Here is a 25,280-nt window from a genome sequence, read left to right on the forward strand (position 1 = left end):
TCTTTTTGCATCAAGGGCTCCCATTGGCTCCCCACCCTCACACCCTCACCTTCACAATCTAAGGTGGTACTCCTCTCACTCACTTTTTACAGTCCTGAATAAATGGACTGCATTTGTTCACTCTTTTTCTCTCCTTTTTCATAGGAGCAACCCAGACTCTCACTCAAATCACTCCCTTCCCTCAGTCCTATGAGTGATTGCACTACTACTAAGTCTTCTGCACTTGTAAGAATTGAAAAAATTTGAAGTTGTGCAGAGACGCCCGACGGATGAAGAATATCCATCAAGTTAGTAGTATGGCTATCTGACGGATGACTGTTGTTAGGCTTATCCGTCGGGATACAATCACTACTCGACGGATGATGAATATCCATTGGGATAGTAGAAATGAAATAGTTTGGACTGGAGTCTATTGTAGACTCTATGTAGATTGATGAAAATTTTGGCACAGATGTCTCAATAGTCTTAGAAAGGAATGGTAAATGAGCCAACAAATCATCTAAAAGATGATGCTCACTTACTTGGATTTTTGGCTTTTCCAAGAGAGTTGAAGATGGAGAATTTAGAAGTGATGTATTGATCATTTCAACATCCAGTGAGTGTGTGGGAGAATTTGGTGTATCAGGTGCTTCAATTATGAGAGATTTTGGCTGTGACTCCATATTTTTTGGAGCCACATCAACCTGACTTTGAGAAGGTGCAGTGTGTGGGTCTTTAGCATTACTTTGCACTAAGTGTGTGCCCTGTGCATCCCCGGTTGGTTTAGATTTCTTCTTTCTGGCATAAGTTTGGGGTGAGCTAGTGTCCCTTACCCTCTTGGCCTGTGCTCTTGGCTGAGAGCTTTGTTCAATAGTCACATCCTTTTGGGAGGATGCAACTAGTAATGAGCTTAAATCCTTTTTAAGCACTGCAGTTTGTTGAGAAACTCCAATGTGGCTAGGCTGGGAAACACTCACCTCTCCAACCTTATTCTTAGGGCTTCTTTGATTTTCACACTGTCCCTCACATTTCTTACCCTCCTTCACACTCCCCTTTTTAGGTTTAGTAGAATTTACAACTGATTTCTTTTGAAAGAAATTAGAGGGGGATTTCTTAGCTTTGGATTTTGGAATTTTAGTTTTGGCAGCTTGGGTAGGCATCTGTTTGGTCATTGGCACAGATGCCATAGCTACACTAGATGGCAAATAAATGTGTAAGGTTGGAAGAGTAGAGACAGAAGAAACTACCTCACTTAGGTCCCTCCATTAATGGAAAATAGTATAAGGGTTCCTCCTTGTGATGATTTGCTCTATTAAGATCTGAAATTATTCTTCTTTCTTGAACCCAACAAGTCAGCTTGTTGGTTGGGTTCTCAATCACAATATTCTCAATAAGATGGTTAGCAAGCATCATAAAGAATCTAGCATAATAAACACTTTTACCTCCCTTATTAAGTTCTCCTAACTTAAAGTCTAACTCAAACAAAACCAAGTCACTGAAATTGAAATACTTATCAGTAACTAGCATGTAAAGCATGTTAAACAGGGATATATTGATAGAATTAAAATTGCTAATCTTACTAGAAAACACTTTAGTTATCACATCACACAGATAGCTCCATTTTTTTGCTAAGACCCAACCTTCTAATTTCACTTAACTTAGAGGTAGTGAGTGCATAACCCATAGAGTTAAGCATGTTAACAATGTTAGTGTCTGTGTGTGAAGCAGTTACAGTTTTATCAGGAATCCCAAAGCATGCTTTGACAATATCACTATTTATGCAAAACTGCTTACCTTTTAGAGTGAAAGTGATGGTCTTTTCTGTTGAGTTATAAATTGCAGTTGTCCATATCTCTTCTACAACTTCACAGTAAATGGTGGGTGATTCCAGCATGGCATAGTTGAGTTTGCAGTTCTTCACAAAATCCATCATTTTGTGGTAGTCACCAGACTGTTGAATCTCCTTGTTTACTAAAGCGGAGAAGTTGTTTTTCTCATAGATATAACCGGTTTGAGACATGATTTTCACTACAGGTGCCATTGCTAAAGATTTGAAGGTTTGCAGAGAGAGAGTTTGCTTTTGAGAAAAAAGAAATTAGAGCAATTGAATCTTGAGAATGATAAAAGAAAAAATGAAAAAGAATTTAGCTTTTATAAATTGACAAAAATAATAAAGTGAAATAAAGGATCAACAAAAATTGCCCAAAATAGCCGTTTAAAAATGAATAAACAGTAAGTATACTCGATGGATAATGTTCAGAGAATTAACGGCTAGGACAATTCGACGGATGAAGATAAAATAGTTATCCGTCGAGTTCTAAAATATTCCAGAAAAATAATTGATTTTTATATACAAATTGTATTTCGACGGATGATCAAACTCGATGGATAATGAGCATCCGCCGGGATGTAAATTTTGACTTAGCCAAAATATCATCAAAATAGAAAGATCAATTAAATTTCTGGCTGCATAACAACTTGCAAAATATCTGAAATGATTCAAGAATAATTGAGCATACCTAACTCACTTACCAACCTTGAAAAAGTGGATTCATCAAGTGGCTTGGTAAATATATCTGCAAGCTGCTTTTTACTTGGAACAAAATGCAGTTGCATTGTACCATTCAACACATGTTACCTTATGAAGTGGTACTTGATGTCTGTGTGCTTTGTTCTTGAATGCTGTACTGGATTTTCAGTGATGACAATTGCAATTGTGTTGTCATAGAAAATAGGAATTCTATCCACTTGTGGACCATAGTCTAACAATTGGTTTTTCATCCACAAAATCTGTGCACAGCAACTACCAGCAGCCATATATTCAGCTTCAGCTGTAGAAGTAGAAACTGAATTTTGCTTTTTACTAAACCAGGACACAAGCTTGTTTCCTAGAAATTGACAGGTTCCTATTGTACTTTTTCTGTCTATTTTACAACCAACATAATCTGTATCTGAATAACCCGTTAGATCAAAACCAGAATCTCTAGGGTACCAAATGCCAAGTTTTGGTGTTCCCTTGAGATATCTGAAAATTCTCTTAATAGCTACTAAATGAGATTCTCTAGTTACAGCCTGAAATCTAGCACAAAGACAAGTAGCAAACATTATATTTGGTCTACTAGCTGTTAAGTACAGAAGTGAGCCAACCATGCCCCTGTAGCATGAAATATCCACACACTTTTCAGTAGTGTTTAATTCAAGCTTAGTTGCAGTGGCCATGGGAGTTTTTGCAGATGTGCAATCCATTAGTTCAAACTTCTTTAAAAGATCATGAATGTATTTAGTTTGACTAATGAATATTCCATCACTAACTTGCTTAACTTGCAAACCAAGAAAGTAAGTTAGTTCTCCCATCATGCTCATTTCATACTTACTTTGCATCAATTTGGCAAACTTTTTGCAAAGTTTTTCATCTGTGGAGCCAAATATAATGTCATCTACAAAAATTTGAACAAGTATACTAGAGCCATTAATATTTCTAAAGAATAAATTTTTTTCAAGAGTACCTCTTGTGAAGTGATTTTCCAAAAGAAACTTTGATAAAGTGTCATACCAGGCTCTAGGTGCTTGCTTCAGTCCATAAAGTTCTTTCAAAAGATAGTAGACATGATTTGGGAAATTTGGATCTTCAAAACCAGGAGGCTGACTAACATAGAATTCATCCTCCAAATCTCCATTCAAAAAAGCACTTTTGACATCCATTTGATTGAACTTGAAATTGGCATGAGCTGCATAGGCTAAGAAAATTCTGATGGCTTCAAGTTTTGCAACATGAGCAAAAGTTTTATCAAAATCTATTCCTTTTTATTGACAATAGCCCTTAGCAACCAATCTACCTTTGTTCCTTACTACTATGCCATTTTCATCCATCTTGTTTCTGAATACCCATTTGGTGTCAATTGGATTCTTTCCTTTAGGCTTGGGTACCAGCTTCCAAATCTTGTTCCTTTCCAATTGGTTTAGCTCCTCCTGCATAGCTAAAATCTAATTAGGATCCAACAAAGCTTCTTCTACCTTCTTTGGTTCTTCCTTGGATAGGAAGCTACTATATAGACATTCTTCTTGAGTTGCTTTCCTTGTTTGAACTCTAGAAGACACATCACCAATGATGAGCTCAAAGGGCTGATCTTTTGTCCAATTTCTTTTTTGAGGTACATTAGATCTAGATGAAGAGGCCTCATTGTTGTCTTGATGTGTGACTGAGTTTTGATTATTAGAACCCCCCTTGAGTTTTTGAATCTTAAATTTGAGAAAAGGGAATTTTTTATTAGTGATCTATTTTGACTTTCAGCTTCTTTTGATGACCCGATGGATGGTACACATTTTGCTTCCGACGGATGAGGCTGATTGTCTCCCGACGGATAAAGCAGATTGTCTCCCGACGGATAAAACATTTTGCAACTCGACAGATGTTGAATTTTGTGCTTTATTTGTAGTAGATTTTTCAGCATTATCCTTTTTCACTGTTTCTTGATCACCTTCATCATCACTGTCATCACTAACCATCTCCACGTTATCAAACTTGAGGCTTTCATGAGAATCTTCATCTTGCAGTCCTTCAATCTTTTTATCATCAAACACAACATGTATTGATTCCATAACAATGTTGGTTCTCAGATTGTAGACTCTGTATGCTTTTCCTACAACATATCCAACAAAAATTCCTTCATCTGCTTTAGCATCAAACTTCCCATGTTGATAAGTTTGACTTCTTAAGATATAATATTTGCAGCCAAAGACATGAAGAAAATTTAGAGTTGGCTTCTTGTTCTTGAACAATTGATATGGTGTCATACACTTTGCTTGATTAATCAAAGAAATATTCTGAGTGTAGCAGGCAATATTCACAGCTTCAGCCCAGAAATATGATGGTAACGTTGATTCTTCAAGCATTGTCCTTGCAGCTTTAATAAGAGATCTGTTCTTTCTTTCCACTACTCCATTTTGTTATGAAGTTCTTGCTGCTATTAACTCATACATTATCCCATTCTCTTCATAAAATGATCTTATCACAGAATTCTTGAACTCAACTCCATTGTCACTCCGGATTCTTCTTACTTTGAAATCAGGATGATTGTTGACTTGCCTTATATGATTGATGATGATTTCACTAAACTCATCTTTAGACTTTAGGAAATATGTCCAAGAGAACTTTAAGAAATCATCTACAATTACTAGGCAAAATCTTTTCCTTGAGATGGACAACACATTGACAGGTCCAAACAAATCCATGTGTAGCAATTACAAAGGTTCTTCAATTTTGAATCAAGCTTCTTTCTGAATGATGCTTTAATCTGCTTTCCCTTTTGGCAGGCATCACATAGTCCATCCTTAAAAAACTCCACTTGAGGAATGCCTCTAATCGGTTCTTTCTTGACAAGCTCATTTAAGGTCTTGAAATTTAGATGGGACAGCTTCTTGTGCCATAGCCAACTTTCATCTTGACTTGATTTACTGAGAAGACAAGTAACATATTTTGCATTTGATGAGTTGAAGTCAGCTAGATATACATTTCCTCTTCTTACTCCAGTGATTTGCTTCTTTTGTTTTTCACAACACAGGCTTCTGAGTTAAAGGTTACTGAATTGCCCTTATCACAAAGCTGGTTAATACTCAACAAATTGTGCTTCAGACCATCCACTAGGGCAACCTCTTCAATGATGACATTGTCATGCAAATTTTGATTAACAGGGAAAGGCATGCTATTTGCAAACATGTTATTCCAATAAGGCATGCTAAATGGCATTTGAGGCATACAAATACAACATAATAAGGATTAGGTGCAAATGGCATATTAGCAAATTATGCATTTATATTCTGAGCAGACATAGCATTCATAGGCATAGAAGGCATGGAAGTCATGTTGGGAAAAGAAAAGGGTATAGACATAAGAGCAGGCATGTCAATTTTGCAATTAATAGACTAGTGATTAACACTACTACACTTAACTCAGATTTTTCTTGGAGCATATTTATTAGGTGTGTAGTTGTTAAATTTGTTAATCCCTACTTTCCTATTTCTATTGTTTTTCTTTTTAGCTTCTGTTTTAATCTCAATCTTCTCTAATCTGTCATTCAATTACTTGATATACATATGACCAACATTAAATTTCTTCTCCTTCTTCACTTGATTTGATTCTCCTGGAACAAAGATTTGGAAACTGATCCATATTTTTCTTTCAGCTTGGCAAGTTTGGCTTTTTCTCATAGGTTTGCTTACAGCCGACGGATGAGGATTTGTGTCAGTCGACGGATAATCCTTTTGATTATCCGACGGATGACTCTCATCATCCGTCGAATCCATATCTGTTAGCAATCCTTCAACCAAATTGGATTCTAGCTTCTCCTTACACTTTTTCCAGGATGCATCACAAAAGGACTCAATACCTTGAACTTTAGTGATTTGAGCATGAACATCTCTGGATATTTCCATGTCTTAATCACCTCTTGTTCTCGTTCAAGTTGCTTCTTCAAAATCTCTTCTTTCTTCAAGGACTCAGTTAATTCATCCTTAGAAATCTTACATTCTATTCTCAATTTCTCAAATTCAATAAACTGAGACTCTAGCACATTATTCCTTTCACTTAAAAACAAATTGCTTTCTTTGATTTTAGCATTTTTTTGGTGAGAGACTTAAGTGTAACACGCAAATGATATAATTCCGTGGACATGTCATTTGTGGCATCATTACACTCAGCTTTAGATAAATGTGCTAGGTTAGTGGTAATTACCTAATTACTTGAAGAACTTGTTTATGTTTCATCAGACTTGGCCATTAGGGCTAGATTGACATAGCTGACATCCTCATCTTCATCCAAACCATCAGCTCCCCAGTCATTTTCCTGTGTAATAAAAACCCTTTCCTTTTGCTTGAGCAACTCAAAATACTTTTGTTTATAATCAATAGGCTCAAACTTCTTTTTACTGGATTCTGACTTTCTAGACTCACTGGCAAAGTTCCCTGCCAAGACACATTTGAAACATTTGAATTTAGATTTATCCACCATGTTTCTATTTGGCTTAGCTGCTCCAAAGTTCTTTTGAACTTGAGCTTGGAAAATCTTTTGGAAAGAAAAGGTAAATTCTCATCAATACCATCCATGTTATCTTGGCTCAAATTGCCTTCATTTTCAGCTACCAGCCCTTTACCCTTGTTCTCACAAGCCTTTGAAGTAGACTCAACAACTTCTACCTTCATCTCTTTCTCTTTCTCTAACTCAGCAACCAGTGCTATTGACCTTCCTTTCTTATTTCCTTTCTCTATCCTCTCATCTTGCTCTATTTCAAGCTCATAAGTTTTCAGGATGCCATACAGTCTTTCCAAAGTAAACTCCTTGTAGTCTTGAGAGTTTCTCAATGAGACTGTCATTGGTTTCCATTCCTTTGGAAGAGATCTAAGGAACTTGAGATTGAAGTCTTTTTTCTGATAGACTCTTCCATACAACTTCAGAGCATTTAGTAGTTTTTGAAACCTACTAAAAATGTCAGTGAGAGACTCACTATCTTCACAATGAAAGTGCTCATATTGCTGAATTAGCAGCTGCATCTTATTCTGCCTTACTTGCTCGGTACCATCACAGATAATCTGAATTGTGTCCCAAACCTCCTGGACTATTTTGCAGTTAATGATGTTATCAAACATATCACCATCAACTCCATTGAACAATATATTCATGGCCTTCTTGTCTTTCCTGACTTGCTCAATATCGGGATCTGACCATTCATGCCTAGGCTTGGGAACATATGGTTCATTCCCTATTGCAGCTCTCATTGGTACATGAGGACCTATCTCTATGCAATCCACATAGGCCTCATCTTGAGAAAGAAGATGTAGATGCATCTTCACCTTCCAGTGGTGATAATTGTCTTTGTCCAAAAATGGAATCTAAACTCCAACATCCTTCTTGTTCATCTTGCTGTTTGTTGTGATCTTTAAACTCTTTGTACTTCAAGAGCTTGCTCTGATACCAATTGTTATTCCCTAACAATAGAACAAAAATTACAGAAGGGGGGTTGAATGTAATTCTGGCTTCTTTTTGAGATTTTTAAAACTGTTCTAACTCAATAATATCTATAAGTGTTTGATTTGCAAAGTGCGGAATAGAAGAATTATATAAATCAAAACACAAGTAATAAAAACACAAGTGTTTAAAACTTTCTGGTGGATTTGAATGTATCCACCAGATATATATATATATATATATATATATATATATATCGAGAGAACCCTGTGAAGCTTGAATAGCTCTCAGCTGCTGTTACAAGTGAACAAACAAAACTACAGAGAAATTCTTAACAGTTACAACTTTATCTATTTCTCTTATAAAATGTGTTTGCTTCATTGTTTAATCTACTAGCTACACTTGGTTTATATATCACCAAGTTTACTTGGTAATAAGACAGGATAATAAAACAAAACCTATCAAGTCTAACTCCTTGCTACTTTACTACTCTATTCCACCATCTTTGAATATCTTCATAATAGCATGGAAATGGTAATGCTTCTTTGTTCTCATTTTCCTGATAAACAGGCTGCCACATTCCTTTTGCAACCACCCAAGCATGTGACTGTGTTGTCACTATCAATAGATATTTGAATTGATCATCCGTCGGGTACATGCTTGTTATTCGTCGGGTAGCTTTGTTGATCATCCGTCGGGTAGCTATTTGACACTTGACTCCATTTCATTTATGCAGAATTACAAGACATATTATATTTACAATTAATCAACCTATTCTGCATATCTACTAGCAGTCGACATGACTTATATGCTACTATAGAATCTACACAAAGTTGTTTGCAGGAATGTGCTACATTACTTATTGTTACATAAGCTACTCACCCGGCGGATATCAATTAGTCATCCGTCGGGACTATATTTAATCATCCGTCGGGTGCTACAAAATTCACTAAGTTAAATCTACTAAGGTGTTTTGTTTAGCTTATCATCAAGTACACAACATATTCCTAACAGAAGTAGCATTAGGGTTCTCTAAACGCGAGAGATGATCAGTGACTTGATTCTCAGTCCCCTTTTTGTCCTTGATCTCTAGTACAAATTCTTGAAGCAAAAGAACCCATCTAATCAATCTAGGCTTCGAGTCCTTCTTTGAGACGAGATAACGAATTGCAGCATGATTAGTAAAAACTGTCACCTTAGTCCCAAGTAGATAAGATCAAAATTTCTCAAAACCATAGACAATTGCCAAAAGTTCTTTCTCTGTAGTAGTGTAATTCAGTTGAGCACCATTTAGGGTCTTGCTAGTGTAGTAGACCACAAGAAACATGTTGTTCTTCCTTTTCCCAAGAACTGCTCCAACTGCATAATCACTTGCATCGCACATCATCTCAAAAGGTTCATTCCAATTAGGTGCAGTTATGACAGGTGCCGTGATTAAACTCTTCTTCAATGTTTCAAAAGCTGCAAGGCACTCGTCATCAAACTTGAAAGGGACGTCTTTCTCTACAAAACTGCACAATGGCTTCGAAATCTTAGAGAAGTCTTTTATTGTAACCATCAAGAAAACAATAGTACTCATGACCAGCCAATCTATAAGGCATCTGGTCAATGAAAGGCAAATGGAAGTGATCCTTCCTAGTGGCCTTGTTCAGCTTCCTGTAGTCCATACAAACTCTCCACCCCATGAATGTTCTTGTAGGAATAAGCTCATTCTTCACATTTTCTAACACAGTAATTCCACATTTCTTTGGCACACATTGAACCGGGCATACCAATGAACTGTCAGGAATAAGATATACGATCCCTGCATCTAGCCACTTAAGAATTTCTTTCTTCACCACTTCCTTCATGATCGGATTATGTCTTCTTTGTTGCTCAACCGTAGGCTTGCTACCTTCCTCTAGCATAATTTTATGCATGCAATAAGAAGGGCTGATTCCCTTGATATCTGCTATAGTCCAACCAATTGCCGATTTGAACTCTCTTAGAAGCCTCAAGAGCTTTTCCCGTCACTACCTAAAAGGTCAGATGCAATAATAACAGGCAAAGTAGATGCATCACCTAAAAACGCATACCTCAAATGCTCAGGTAAAGGCTTAAGCTTAAGAGTGGGAGCTTCCCCAATAGATGGCTTGAGGCGTTTAGGGGCTTTATTCAATTCCTCCACTCCAGGAGATTCAAAAGGCATATCAATCTTCCTCTTCCAGGGAGAAGCATTCAAATATTGTAATTGTTCTTCACCTTCGTCATCTTCACTATCTGAATTTCCCAATAAGGCTTTTTCTAAGGCATCAAACCTTAGTAATTGATCAAGTTCTGAAGTAACCACAGAATCGACCAACCCCACCTTTAAGCACTCTTCATTTTCCGTAGGAAATTTCATAGCATTGAGCACATTAAAAGTTACATCCTGATCCAGCACTCGCATTGTGAGCTCACCCTTCTGCACATCTATCAAGGTTCGGCCAGTCGCCAAGAAAGGTCTTCCCAAGATTATGGGAATCTTCTTATCCTCCTCGAAATCAAGAATGACGAAATTAGTGAAGGGTTTTTAGCACATAAACGCAACGAAAAAGTAAATTTAAATCTTAAAAAAAACCAAAACCCTCCGCAGGATCCATGCGAAAAATAATATTTAATTTGTAGTTCAATATGTTTACCTTAAGAAGCTTTACGTTAATGGAAAGATGGAGGTCTTTAATAGCGATCCAAAAACGACGAAGGGAAATCCTTAGCAGCTGCTCCTCAAGTGTGAAGTACTCCACCGGTATCCACCAAGAAAACGATGTAATGAAGGAGGAGGAGGTGGAGAGAATTAGGGTTTTGTACATCTTTTGGGTTGAGGCAAAAATAGGGTTTATAATAGTCTATTTATAGGCAAAATTTTCAGCTGAAAATTTTCCCATAAAATATTATTATTATTAAGCCTTTATTATTCTCACTAATAATTAAAACACCTTTTAATAATTAATCCTTTTTTAAACTCTTTAGAAATAATTCTCTCACTTGATTTAATTTCCAAAAATTAAATTCTTAATTAATAATATTAAGAACCTTTTCTTAATTAATTTATAATCAATTAAATCTCATTTAATCAATTATTAAATTTGCCAATTAATTATTTATTTTATAAATAAATAATTATCAGCCATTATTAATTAATTCCTCCACCATTAAATCATTCTCTTTTATGGTGTGACCCTGTAGGTTCAATATTAAGTCGGTAGTAGAAATAAATAATAATAAAACTATTTTATCATTATTTATATAAATTCTCTAATTCATTAAATATGATTAATTAATTAATCATATTTATTCTACATCGTGAGGGATACTTCTCAGCATATCGCGACTATCCGGATAATATGAATTCACTGCTTAGAATACCAAGAACCTATTCAGTGAGTAGTTACCGTACAATTAATTCCTTCTACCCTGCAATGTCACGATTAAATACAAGGCATGGAACTTGTGTCAAGCCTATCTTATTTAATCACTTTCTTTCCCATTCACTATGCTTAGTTCTATTTAATGTAAATTAGAAACTCCTTTCTAATTTCATTCACTCTGGCCAGAGATTCCTGAACTAACATAAGTGGATCAGCATTGAACATTCTCTTCCTACACTAGAAGGGGTAGATCCTTTATTGATCATACACTATCTTCGTGTAAAAATTCCTATACCCTGTAGAGCCCTTATAATTGTCCCTTGAGACTAAGAACTAAACCAAATCATAGTTCAGTGTACACAAGATGACTATGATGACCTCAAGTCTAAGGATACTTGTACAACTATCACTATGTGAATAACTGCTGACACGTGAGTGAACTCCATCAGTTGTTCAGCTGTGTGAGTCATATTCAGTGAACTTATTCTATAATAAGCACCTACATACTAGCTACAGTGTCACAAAACAAATGTCTATGAGAACAGACATCCTTCATAATGAAGCAAGTATAGTATATACCGATCTTTGCGGATTATTAATTACCAGTTAGTAATCCTACGACCAGGAACTATTTAAGTTTAGAGTTATCATCTTTTAGGTCTCATTATTATGATCTCATCACAATCCATAAAAAGCTTTACTCTAAACTGTGGTATATCTTATTTAAACATTTAAATAGATATAGCCCGCAATAAAAACACAACAAGCCTTTTATTAATATCAATGAAATCAAAACAGATTACATAAAAGTTATTCCTAAATCCTCATACATGATTGGACTTAGGACATATCTCTTTCAATCTCCCACTTGTACAAAAGCCAATCACTCTGGTATCTAATACCCATCTTGTCTTTATGACGATCAAAGTGACTCTGAGAAAGTGGCTTTGTGAGTGGGTCTGCTACGTTGTTATGTGTGTCAACTCTCTCGACATTGACATCTCCTCTTTCAACAATCTGAATTGCACCACCATTCAGAGTAAACACGTACCCTGACATGGATTTGCTATCACTTTCTGATTGAAAACTAGAGTCAGTATAACCCTCTATTTTTAACTCAGATTCAGCACCAAAAACAAGAAAAATGTCATGAGTCCTTCGCAAGTACTTAAGGATATTTTTCACTGCTTTCCAGTGGTCTTCACTGGATTGGACTGATATCTGCTCGTCACACTAATTGAATAAGCAACATCAGGCCTTGTACACAACATCGCGTACATGATAGATCCTATTGCTGAAGCATAAGGAATCTTACTCATACGCTCTCTTTCCTCAGGTGTTTTAGGAGACATTTTTTCGGAAAGGGACACTCCATGGCTCATCGGTATGAGACTTCTTTTGGAGTTTTCCATGCTAAACCTTTTAAGCACTTTCTGGATGTATGTACCCTGGGTAAGACCTATCATTCTTCTAGATCTATCTCTATAGATCTTCATACCGAGAATGTAGGATGCTTCTCCCAAGTCCTTCATGGTGAAGTTCTTTGATAGCCATACTTTGACTGATTGTAGCATCGGTATATCATTTCCTATAAGAAGTATGTCATCCACATACAATACAAGAAATATTACCGCGCTCCCACTAACCCTTTTGTAGACACATGGTTCATCTATGTTTTTGATAAAACCAAACTCTTTGATTGTCTCATCAAAATGGATGTTCCATCTACGAGAAGCTTGCTTTAAACCATATATGGTTCGCAGCAGCTTACACACTAGGTGTTCATTTCCCTTGGAAAGAAAACCCTCTGGCTGTGTCATATACACTTCCTCTTCAAGTTTCCCATTGAGGAAGGCCGTTTTCACGTCCATTTGCCAGATCTCATAGTCGTAGTAAGCAGCAATCGCAAGCAAAATCCGAATTGATTTTAACAGGGCTACAGGCGAAAAAGTTTCATCAAAGTCAATCCCTTGCCTTTGTTTGAATCCTTTTGCCACGAGCCTGGCCTTATAGGTCTCCACCTGGCCATCTGCTCCAATCTTTCTTTTGTATACCCACTTGCACCCAATAGGCTTAACACCTTCAGGCGCCTCAACCAGAGTCCATACTTGGTTGGTATACATAGATTCCATTTCGGATTTCATGGCACTATGCCATTTCTCTGAGTCAATACTACTCATAGCCTCATTATAGGTCACAGGGTTGTCATCATCAATGATTGACAACTCATTGTCATTCTTAATGACAAGGCCATAATACCTCTCAGGTTGGCGAGACACTCTCCATGTCCTACGAATGGGCTGTTCCACAGAAGGTTGTTTAGTCTGAACAGGTGTTTCCACTTGATCCGTAGTAGTTTGTGCTTCTTGAACTTCATCAAGTTCAATTTTGCTCCCACTGTTTCCTTCAAGGATAAACTGCTTTTCCAAGAAGGTAGCATGTCTGGAGACAAACACCCGATGATCGGTGTAAAAGTAATACCCTAAAGTCTCTTTAGGATATCCCACAAAATTACATTTTATAGATCGAGATTCCAGCTTATCTGGGTCAACTTTCTTGACATAAGCTGGACATCCCCAAATCTTAACGTGTTTAAGACTCGGTTTCCTTTCTTTCCATATCTCATATGGAGTTTGAGGAACAGATTTGGAAGGCACCTTATTCAGTAAATATGTTGAGGTTTCCAATGCATAACCCCATAGGAATACTGGAAGATTTGCATAGCTCATCATGGACCGAACCATGTCTAACAAAGTTCGATTTCTCCTTTCAGATACCCCATTTAACTGTGGAGTATATGGAGGAGTCCACTGGGAGACTATACCATTTTCTTTGAGATAATCTAGAAACTCTCCATTCAAGTATTCACCACCTCGATCTGATCGAAGAGTTATAATACTGTGTTTGGTTTGTTTCTCCACTTCATGTTTATATTCTTTGAACTTTTCAAAGGCTTCAGACTTGTGTTTCATCAAATACACATATCCGAATCTAGATCTATCATCTATGAAAGTAATGAAGTACGAAAATCCACCCATGGCTTGCATAGACATTGGTCCACATACATCTGTGTGTACCAATCCTAGCAAATCTGCATCCCTCTCTCCATGTCCACTAAATGGAGATTTGGTCATTTTACCCAATACACAAGACTCGCATGTAGGATATGATTCAAAATCAAAGGGGTCAAGTAACCCTTCCTTATGCAATGTCCGTAGTCTATTTTCACTAATATGACCTAGCCTACAATGCCATAAATAGGTCAGATTTTCATCATCTCGTTTTCTTTATTAGTTTGTTCAATCTGAAGTAAATCATGCTCTACGTCACATACATACATACCATTATTTAAAATGACACGTCCAAAAATAACATTATCTCTAAGGATAGAACATTCATTATTCTTAATAATAAATGAAAAACCATCCACATCCAACATAGGAATAAAAACAATATTCTTCACAATAGAGGGAACGTAATAACAATTATTCAAAATAATAGTTTTGCCCGTATGCATATGTAAACTAAATGATCCTACAGATATGGCCGCAACCCTTGCTCCATTGCCCATACGTGGAATCACCTCATCTTTTTCAAGAGTCCTACTTCCCTTTAGTCCTTGCAACGAATTGCAAATATGAGAACCACAGGAGGTATCTAATACCCAAGTAGAAATTTGACCTAGTGATATATTAACTTCGATCATGAACTTGCCTGAATCAGAAGCGGTAGTCTTACTACCCTTTTTTTTCTTCAATTCTGAAAGGTAAACCTTGCAGTTCCTCTTCCAGTGCCCTAACTTGTTACAGTGAAAACAAACAGCTAAATTAGGACCAGTCAACTTGTGAGCATCTAGTATGCTCCGGAGTGATAGTGCAGAAGGCGTGACGAATATAGTAAATCTGTAAATGATAAATACATAACAACACTTAGCAAATATTCAATTTCATTTTAAAACACTATATGAATCGGGTCTTTATTCATAAGTGTCTCCCACTAGTTTATCTAATTTTTTCAACCCCCTAAGTGAAAATTAAGCATTCATAATGCTAGTGGGAATAGGGATCCTACATTCCATCACACAACCTCGGCTGTGGCACGAAACATCATGTGATGTTCAATAGGCAGACAACTCTTGTCAATTACATCTTATGTTATTCCCTAATATAAGTTTAGCCTCCTGAATAATTGAGTCACGACTGTGGCACGACAAACTCAATATTCTAAGTCAAGTCTAACCCAACATTTCGTATAATTGAATCAGTCTCCAACGGCCCACGGCTGTAGCACGTACCAACCTTTAGATTCTAATTCAATATACACATCTCTATGTAATAGACAAGTATTTCTTATTTCGAAATCAAAGCCCTCAGCTGTAGCACGAAACGACAATGATTTAAAAATAAGAACCACTTTCTACCATGTTAGAAGGCTATGACCGACACAAGCGCGTTGTGTCATTGGCCAATTACTACTTGATATTATTTAATTTTAGAGGGATTATATTACGTTACAATCATAATCATATTATAAAGAGATTCTTCCTTTTAAATTAAATATTTCAAATCAATAATCGATAATCAGATGATTTCCAGATCGGGTGGAGCATTGTCAAGAGGCGTCACTTAATAACCCTTTCTTACAGATAGAAATCTGTTGTTGACAGAATCATCCTTTCTCTCAATATTGAAAATTCATATTCAATTACGTGTTTCATAAACACAAGAATCTCATGATCGTATTCATAATATTTATTGTTAAGGCAAGAAACGATTCCTATTCTAGATTTTCTAGAGCACGCCTTATATTGATTTAAGTTCACCTAAATCTATCATCGCATGGTAAACATAGGCATATATCTCATATATAAAATTAAATAAACAAGTAAATGTAAAGTGCAATAAAGTAAATGTGTTTGGTTATGGCCCCATCCTATGTGATCTTTATCAAGCTCATGATAAAGATCAAGGTCAATCTAATATGGTGATAGAAATAAATACAACTACTCATTACATAAGTCTTCTTCTTTGTTTAGACTTCTTGTATGCCTCGTCTTCTTCTTTGTATCACCTCCATTGGATAGCCTTCTTGAGTCTTCAACTACATTACATGATTGAAAGTAAAACTAATCTAATGAACTTACAAGAATAACTCGAGTTACATTTAAGATTTATGATTACAAAGATTGACGAAATGCAAGTCGAATTTAAAACCAAAACCAAAACCATTACACTAAGGTCGAAAGGCCATAACCATCCACCATGCTCATACAACACATAAAAGAATGTTAAAACACATAATCTGATCTTAACATATCATATTATCCATGATCTAATCATAAAAAATGACAAAAATCAGAAAAATCAGAATCAAATCAGAAAAACAAGAATCACTGTTTACGGGCAGTAAACGGCGTCAAACACCTTACAGACGAGTCGTTAATAGCTTTAGATATCAGTTTTGTTTAGACGCTCATTTACCTATGGAATAGGGTATTTGTTTGCGTAAATCGGACACCAGACCCAGATTTCAGCAAATCTATAGCAGCCAATTCAGAATCCGTATCTAATATGATTCTCATAATTAGAACAAACATAAATCATGTATATATTAGTATATATACAGATTACATAATCATCTAATGATTATACAACTCACATGAATATCATGTATTCAAAATCATACATATATAAGCATATTATATCAACATCAAATCATGGCGAATCACGTACATGCTCATATATCGAAAACAGTTAAACACATAAATGAATTAAAAACTTTTCGCAAGTAGCTCTGATGTCATTGAAGGGTTTTTAACACATAAACGCAACGAAAACGTAAATTTAAATCTTAAAAAAAACCGAAACCCTCCGCAGGATCCATGCGAAAAATAATATTTAATTCGTAGTTCAATATGTTTACCTTAAGAAGCTTTACGTTAATGGAAAGATGGAGGTCTTTAATAGCGATCCAAGAACGACAAACGGAAATCCTTAGCAGCTGCTCCTCAAGTGTGAAGCACTCCACCGGTATCCACCAAGAAAACAATGTAATGAAGGAGGAGGAGGTGGAGATAATTAGGGTTTTGTAAATCTTTTAGGTTGAGGCAAAAATAGGGTTTATAATAGTATATTTATAGGCAAAATTTTCAGCTGAAATTTTTCCCATAAAATATTATTATTATTAACCCTTTATTATTCTCACTAATAATTAAAACACCTTTTAATAATTAATCCTTTTTCTAAACTCTTTAGAAATAATTCTCTCACTTGATTTAATTTCCAAAAATTAAATTCTTAATTAATAATATTAAGAACCTTTTCTTAATTAATTTATAATCAATTAAATCTCATTTAATCAATTAATAAATTTGCCAATTAATTATTTATTTCATAAATAAATAATTATCAGCCATTATTAATTAATTCCTCCACCATTAAATCATTCTCTTTTATGGTGTGACCCTGTAGGTTCAATATTAAGCTGGTAGTAGAAATAAATAATAATAATAAAACTATTTTATCATTATTTATATAAATTCTCTAATTCATTAAATATGATTAATTAATTAATCATATTTATTCTACATCGTGAGGGATACTTCTCAGCATATCGCGACTATCCGGATAATACGAATTCACTGCTTAGAATACCAAGAACCTATTCAGTGAGTAGTTACCGTACAATTAATTCCTTCTACCCTGCAATGTCATGATTAAATACAAGGCATGGAACTTGTGTCAAACCTATCTTATTTAATCACTTGCTTTCCCATTCACTATGCTTAGTTCTATTTAATGTAAATTAGAAACTCCTTTCTAATTTCATTCAATCTGGCCAGAGATTCCTGAACTAACATAAGTGGATCAGCATTGAACATTCTCTTCCTACACTGGAAGGGGTAGATCCTTTATTGATCATACACTATCTTCGTGTACAAATTCCTATACCCAGTAGAGCCCTTATAATTGTCCCTTGAGACTAAGAACTAAACCAAAGCATAGTTCAGTGTACACAAGATGACTATGATGACCTCAAGTCTAAGGATACTTGTACAACTATCACTATGTGAATAACTGCTGACACGTGAGTGAACTCCATCAGCTGTTCAGCTGTGTGAGTCATGTTCAGTGAACTTATTCTATAATAAGCACCTACATACTAGCTACAGTGTCACCACACAAATGTCTATGAGAACAGACATCCTTCATAATGAAGCAAGTATAGTATGTACCGATCTTTGCAGATTATTAATTACCAGTTAGTAATCCTACGACCGGGAACTATTTAAGTTTAGAGTTATCATCTTTTAGGTCTCATTATTATGATCTCATCATAATCCATAAAAAGCTTTACTCTAAACTGCGGTATATCTTATTTAAACATTTAAAGAGATAGAGCCCGCAATAAAAACAAAACAAGCATTTTATTAATATCAATGAAATCAAAACAGATTACATAAAAGTTATTCCTAAATCCTCATACATGATTGGACTTAGAACATATCTCTTTCAATTAGCAGGGAAGATGAGTTTATCAACCTTGACCAAGACATCCTCCACATTACCTCGCGGATATGTAATAGAACGGTCGGCCAGCTATAAGGTCATATAAGTTGGTTTTGGATCAGGTAAGTCTAACAACTTGAAGATTGACAACGGCATCAGATTGATGCTAGCTCCCAAGTCACATAAGCATCTGTCAAAAGTCACTTTTCCGATAGTACACGGAATAGTAAAGCTTCCTGGATCTCTAAGCTTCGGAGGAAACTTCTGTTGCAGCACATCACTACATTCCTCCGTGAGAGTGACAGTCTCTAAATCATCTAGCTTCACTTTCCGAGAAAGAATACCTTTTATAAACTTTGCATAACTAGGCATCTGCTCAAGAGCCTCAACGAAAGGTATGTTGATATGAAGTTTCTTGAACAACTCGAGAAACTTCTCAAATTGCTTGTCCAGCTTTTTCTTCTACAGCCGCTTAGGAAACGGCGGTGGAGGATAGATCTGTTTCTCCCCTGTATTACCCTAAGGAGGAGTGTGCTCAACAGTAGTCTTCTTTGGTTCCACTTCTACTTCCTACTGCTCTACTTCTTTCTCATCTTCAACTTCTTCAGTCAACGCTTGAGTTTTTTCGGTATTCGTAACCTTTCCAGACCTCAAAGTGATTGCCTTTACCTGCTCCTTAGCTTACTTCCTTCCTGGCACTTCAGTGTCACTAGATAGTGTACCAGGATGACGATTTATCAAGGCATTGGCAATTTGCCTAATTTGATTTTCCAAGGTCTTGATAGAAATAGCTTGACTCTTTCACATTAGCTTCAACTCTTCTAATTCAGATTTTTCATTAGCTTATTGCAGCTGAAGTTGCTGTCTCCGTGCATATTGCGGTTGCTAAAAACTAGGGGGGTTGTACTGCTTAGCTGGATACTGCTGATAAGGCTGTTGAACCGCATTACGAGCATTGCTCCAACTGAAATTAGGATGATTGCGGTTGTTGGGATGATAAGTAGCTGGCACAGGTTGTTGCGAATGCTAAAAGTTGCTCACGAACTGAGCTGATTCAGTTGAAATTGTGCACTGATCAGTCTCATGGGCACCAGCACAAAGCTCACATAAACTAGCGATTTGATTAACCCCATGATTAGCCAAAGTGTCCACCTTCATTGTCAAAGACTTAAGTTGGCAGCTATAACAGTTGCTGCATCCAACTCCAGAATTCCTGCTACCTTTCCCTGAGTCAGTCTCTGGGAAGGATTCTGGTACTCATTAGCATCCATCAGTTCAATCAATTCATAAGCTTCATCGTAACTTTTAGCCCACAAGGCTCATCCTGATGCTGCATCGAGCATGGGTCTAGAAGTAGCATCCAATCCTTTGTAGATATAGTTAATAATCATCCAATCAGGCATGCCATGGTGTGGGCACTTCCTTAGCATCTCCTTATATCGATCCCAAGCCTCACATAGAGATTCTCTAGTTGCTGAGCAAACTGAGTAAGAGGATTCCTGATTGCAGCAGTCTTCGCCATAGGGAAGAATTTAGTGAGAAATTTTTGAGCAAGATCTTCCCAAGTGCTGATAGACCCTGCTGGTAGAGTATGTAACCAACACTTAGCTTTGTCCCTCAGAGAGAATGGGAATAGTCACAGCTTGATAGCATCTTCAGTCACATCATTGAACTTGAATGTGTCGCAGATCTAGATGAAATCCCTGATGTGTATGTTGAGGTCTTCAGTAGGAGAACCCCCAAACTGAACTGAGTTTTGTATCATCTGAATCGTGCTTGACTTGATCTTACAAGTGTTAGCCCTGATGGATGGCCTGATGATGCTTGACTGAATGTCATTGATCTTAGGCTGAGAATGGTCCATCAAAGCCTTATGATTTTCTGCTTGATCACCCCTCTCTACTAAAACTAGTTCCTCGACTTTCTCTTCTTCTTCTACCTTCTTTTATTCTTCAAAAACTTCGTTTTGAACCACCACAACTTCTTCCTCGGCTTTATCTAGTGTTCTCTTACGAGTACGCGAACGCATATGTATAAACCCTCGCTAGAGTACCTGAAATAAGACAAGGAAAGAAATAAGTAACAATGTCCGAGTCAATGAACATTAACGACCACTGATGGAAAATACATAAACTAAAAATTAACACTGCTGTCCCCGGCAGCGGCGCCAAAAACTTGTTAGTCGCTAAACACACGCTAATGATACACGCAAGTATACGCATTGACAAGTAATATAGAATCTTTTCTAGTTCATTCCCACAGAGACTGGCTTGGTTAACTAATTAATATATGCACTTAAGCAACAATGTATGGTTATAATTCAATGCTAAGACGATAACAAATAAAGGTTGTTTATAACTAAGAATTAACTAACAATTATAACTAAGAGAATAAGATTGATCGAATTAATATATATGACAACATGGGATTTTAACTTCATTAAATACTTCATTCAATAGCCTTATTATTCTTGACCTTAACATGCAATGGTGATGACAGTAATCAGATAACACGAAACTGATACACGCCAACTTTCGTTGCACGAATACCATACTACCAAACATCCACAAAAGAGATTGAAGATGAATAGACACCAATTATATTGAGACCCTATATGTCTATAGAATTTGACAACAAAACAGTTTAAGCACAAGTTATCTATCTTGATTACATAGTGTAACACCCCCAGATCCGGGGTCAGGGATCCGGGTCATCACGGTCTTTCTTTCCACAATTATCTCTTAACTTAATTAATAATAAACAACCTCATGCTGTGACCCCACACTAACACACACCACCATACGTCATAGTCTCAGAGATGAAATTGAAATAAGTACAAGTCTTTGAATCCATAATTTAAAAGTTATTACAACCCAAAATGATTACTTGATAAGTTTACAGTTAATTGCCATTATCTGCCACAAGTTATAATTATACATAATTGATTCTCAAAAGTAGAATGTCTGATCTACAGATAGATCTACCTCTGCAGCTATAGCAGCTATGATCTCAACGGGAAGGCGCGGGGCGCTTCTCACGCTCTTGTACTGGGTCTGCTTGAGCCTGGCCATCTTTCCTAACTGTTGTTGTGTGATGAAGAAATGAAGCAAGAGTGAGCATTACAGCTCGCAAGATAATATATATAGTGTAATCAATAATGCAAGTATCTAAATAGATAACTTACTGAAAACCTTTATCAAGTGTAAGATAATTACTTACTGGATATAAGCTTAAAGGAAGATGAAGTTACCAAATACTTCACTATACTTATATCATTTTAGAAAAACCACTTGAACTACCACTGTTCAAATTATAATCAGTTTCAACAGTTCATCACATAGATGAAACTACAAGACAAGATTTGAATAGATTAAATCTTTGAAGTATTATTGAAGGAAATAAAGTTATGATATACTTCATTAAGTTCCGATATATATATCCACATATATATCTTCTTTATACAGTCCCTGAAAACCTCTGTCATGTAAAGTATGAACAGAGTTTGTAACATCCAATGAATTTTTGGAAGGGAAAAGAATCGTGGCATAAACCCGATATCTTGCTGATCAGGCAAAGATACCAATAAGTAACCTTTTCTACTAGTAGATGGACGAATTCCCCACTGGTCATCACCCTGGTCGCAATAGGACCTTATGCTGGACTGCCACTCAGCCACTTACGCATTTGATGGACTCCCACTGAGCCACTTACACTATCATGGACGCCCACTGAGCCCATGTTGCTTATGCCGACTCGATAGATGGACTTACTTCCCGAACGTTGGGTAAGTAATCAATTAATTTATCAAAACAGCAACCTCATTGCGAATGTAAAATACACCACTGAGCCGGATCCCCCAGGTTTTGAGCGAATATTTAAATTCCCTTTGAAAGGAAGATCTTAAATATAAAAATGAGTTTTGGGATCCGCTCTAACTTTTAAAAATCATTTTGAAGACTCGAAAACATTTTTAAGAATGTTTGGAGTAATGCTGATTTAATGAAATAAATCAGTCCCAGTATATTAGAAAATATCTGAATATTATTATTTAAATAATATTCCCATAAAGAATAATCTTTATAAAAATAATTGAATTAGAAGTTTTAAAACTTATACTTGAAATGAGTATTAAATAACCAAAGATACACTTATACGAAAGTACTATCTTTATTTGAATAATCAAAGATAAGTTTGATTATCGACACCTTATTCTTTAATAAAATAAAGAATATATTTCAGCAAATAATCGGAGTCATAGATCCTTAAGTGAATATTCAAATAATATTTTTTAAATAATATAAACAGAGTCATAAGCCCTCGAATGAATATTAAAATAATATTCAATAATTAATATAAAAGGAGTCATAAGCCCTCGAATGAATATTCGTAATAATATTCATTAAATAAAATAAAAGTTATCGAATAAACCTTATTCGATTAATAGTTTTGAAAACTATATCAATATATATATTTAAATATATTTATAATATACTCGGGAACGTCGACTCCCGGTTTTAGAAAAAGTTCACCTTTTTATCCCCAATACTAAGGGTATACTCATATACCGCTTATCTCTAGCATAGGTATTATGCAACTACAAGCATTTGAACCAACAGATATATAAATCAAGAATACGAAATAGGCATGCATATATACCATATCACATGCTACAATATATCGCAAGAATTTGCTAATAACAAATATGCATTTATCACAAGATCATGCATATACACATATACATCACAACAACAGTATAACGGGTAGAAAACTTGCCTGAGTGACTGGGGGTTACAAATGGCTCGGGACGAGTCTGATAACCTATAACTAACATGCGAGTTGGAATTAAACCAAAGTCACTTGTAAATCTATACTTTAACCAAATTTAGACTCTAACGCTCGCTTTGCGCTTAATGATTCTCTTAAGTCGCTCGAGTACCCTCGGCTCCACCATTTTTAATAAATTAACCATTACGAGTTTTAAGGCGATTCTTTCGCGAGTGTCTTACCAACTGCCTAACACACTTAACATAATGGTTTCATACATTAATTAACCTTTTAAGGTCTTTAACCTATGTTTCAAAGTAAGGAGAGGGGTAATAATTCGTTCGCGAAACGTCGTTACTTAAAACGGCCGTTTCTCCTAAACCGTACATCGGAATCAAACGAACCACATATCAAAACGAAGCTCGTAACATGAACTATCTAAACATGGAAATGGTCAAAACCTAGCAGGGAGTTCTCGGGTCCTAATGTTATGAACAAAAGCAGTCTAAAGTAAATCGAACATTACGACGGCTATGTTTACGCGATTTCCCAATTTTATACCATTCCAATTCCACCACCAATCAATCCCAATCCATCCATACAACCAAAATCCATCCTCACTACATCATAACAGACCCAATTAACTCAACATTAACAATTTATACTTATTCTTTAAACTTGAATTTAAACTATACTTAAGTCCTTTACTAATCAACAAGTTTCAACATTCAATTCACTACAACTCCAACCCAAACTCTAAACCTACAAGCATTAAGCTACTCTTTTATCATAACAACCAAAATCATCCTAATATACAAAGTAAAGCTAGGGTTTGGAGATGATATACCTTCCTTGAAGTGATGTGAGTAGCTAGGAAGCCTTATGAAGCCTTGAGATGTCTTAGGGATGCTTGGATCTTAAAGGAAAAACAAAAAAAAATCAAGTTAAAAACCTTGAAATCACTATTCATTGTCTTCTTCATTGATTTATTGGAGAAGATTGAGAATTAATTAGAGGCTTAAACTCATAGGATAGCCATATCTATGCATAAGGAGTACTAGATAATTAACTTACCAATTTAGGAAGCTTGGAACTTGAATTTTGAAATACTTCTTCTTCAAAATGGGGAAAAAGCCGAGAGCAAGCTTCTTGGTGAAGAGAAATGATTTTGTGTTTTGCTTTGTTTTGTTTTGGTTGGTTGATTTTCTTTGGATTTATTTTGGTTAATTACCTTTTTAGCCTTGAACTTTGTGTGGTTTTAAATCATCCAACAATTCCTTCCCTTATGTCATGCTTATGTCATTATGTGATGTCATCCTCCCCTCTTTGTCCTCTTCTCATTGGTTGGATGACATCATCCCCTCTAATCTCTTTGATTAGCTTCTAATTACTTGGCTAATGACCGCCGATCTGTTATACGGTTCGCTTAACTTTCGTTTTCGTTTTCATTTATCGTTTGAGGGATCATACCCGGGATCTTATTACTTAGGTTCCCTTAACCTTTCTCAATATATTATATTCCTTTTTATGATCCTCTATTAAAATCCTTGAATTTAAATCCTTTTTATCCTGTTACCTTATACTCAATTCTTTCGATATCTGGTGGATTTTCGGGAAAAATCAAAAGGTTCAAATTTGGATTCTGACGATCTTTACATATACTTATATACCCTATAGAGT

At 35.9% G+C, this 25,280-nt stretch overlaps 1 non-coding gene across 1 annotated transcript; it reads left to right on the plus strand.

Annotated features, from left to right (window-relative positions):
• The first annotated feature begins 20,237 nt into the window (after positions 1-20,237).
• Positions 20,238-20,343, plus strand: LOC141722171 (small nucleolar RNA R71). The gene has a single exon (XR_012575197.1). It is a non-coding gene; the product is annotated as a small nucleolar RNA R71 (small nucleolar RNA).
• Positions 20,344-25,280: the final 4,937 nt, after the last annotated feature.

Source organism: Apium graveolens, chromosome 4 (genome assembly GCF_009905375.1).
Source record: "Apium graveolens cultivar Ventura chromosome 4, ASM990537v1, whole genome shotgun sequence".
NCBI classification, from domain to species: domain Eukaryota; kingdom Viridiplantae; phylum Streptophyta; class Magnoliopsida; order Apiales; family Apiaceae; genus Apium; species Apium graveolens.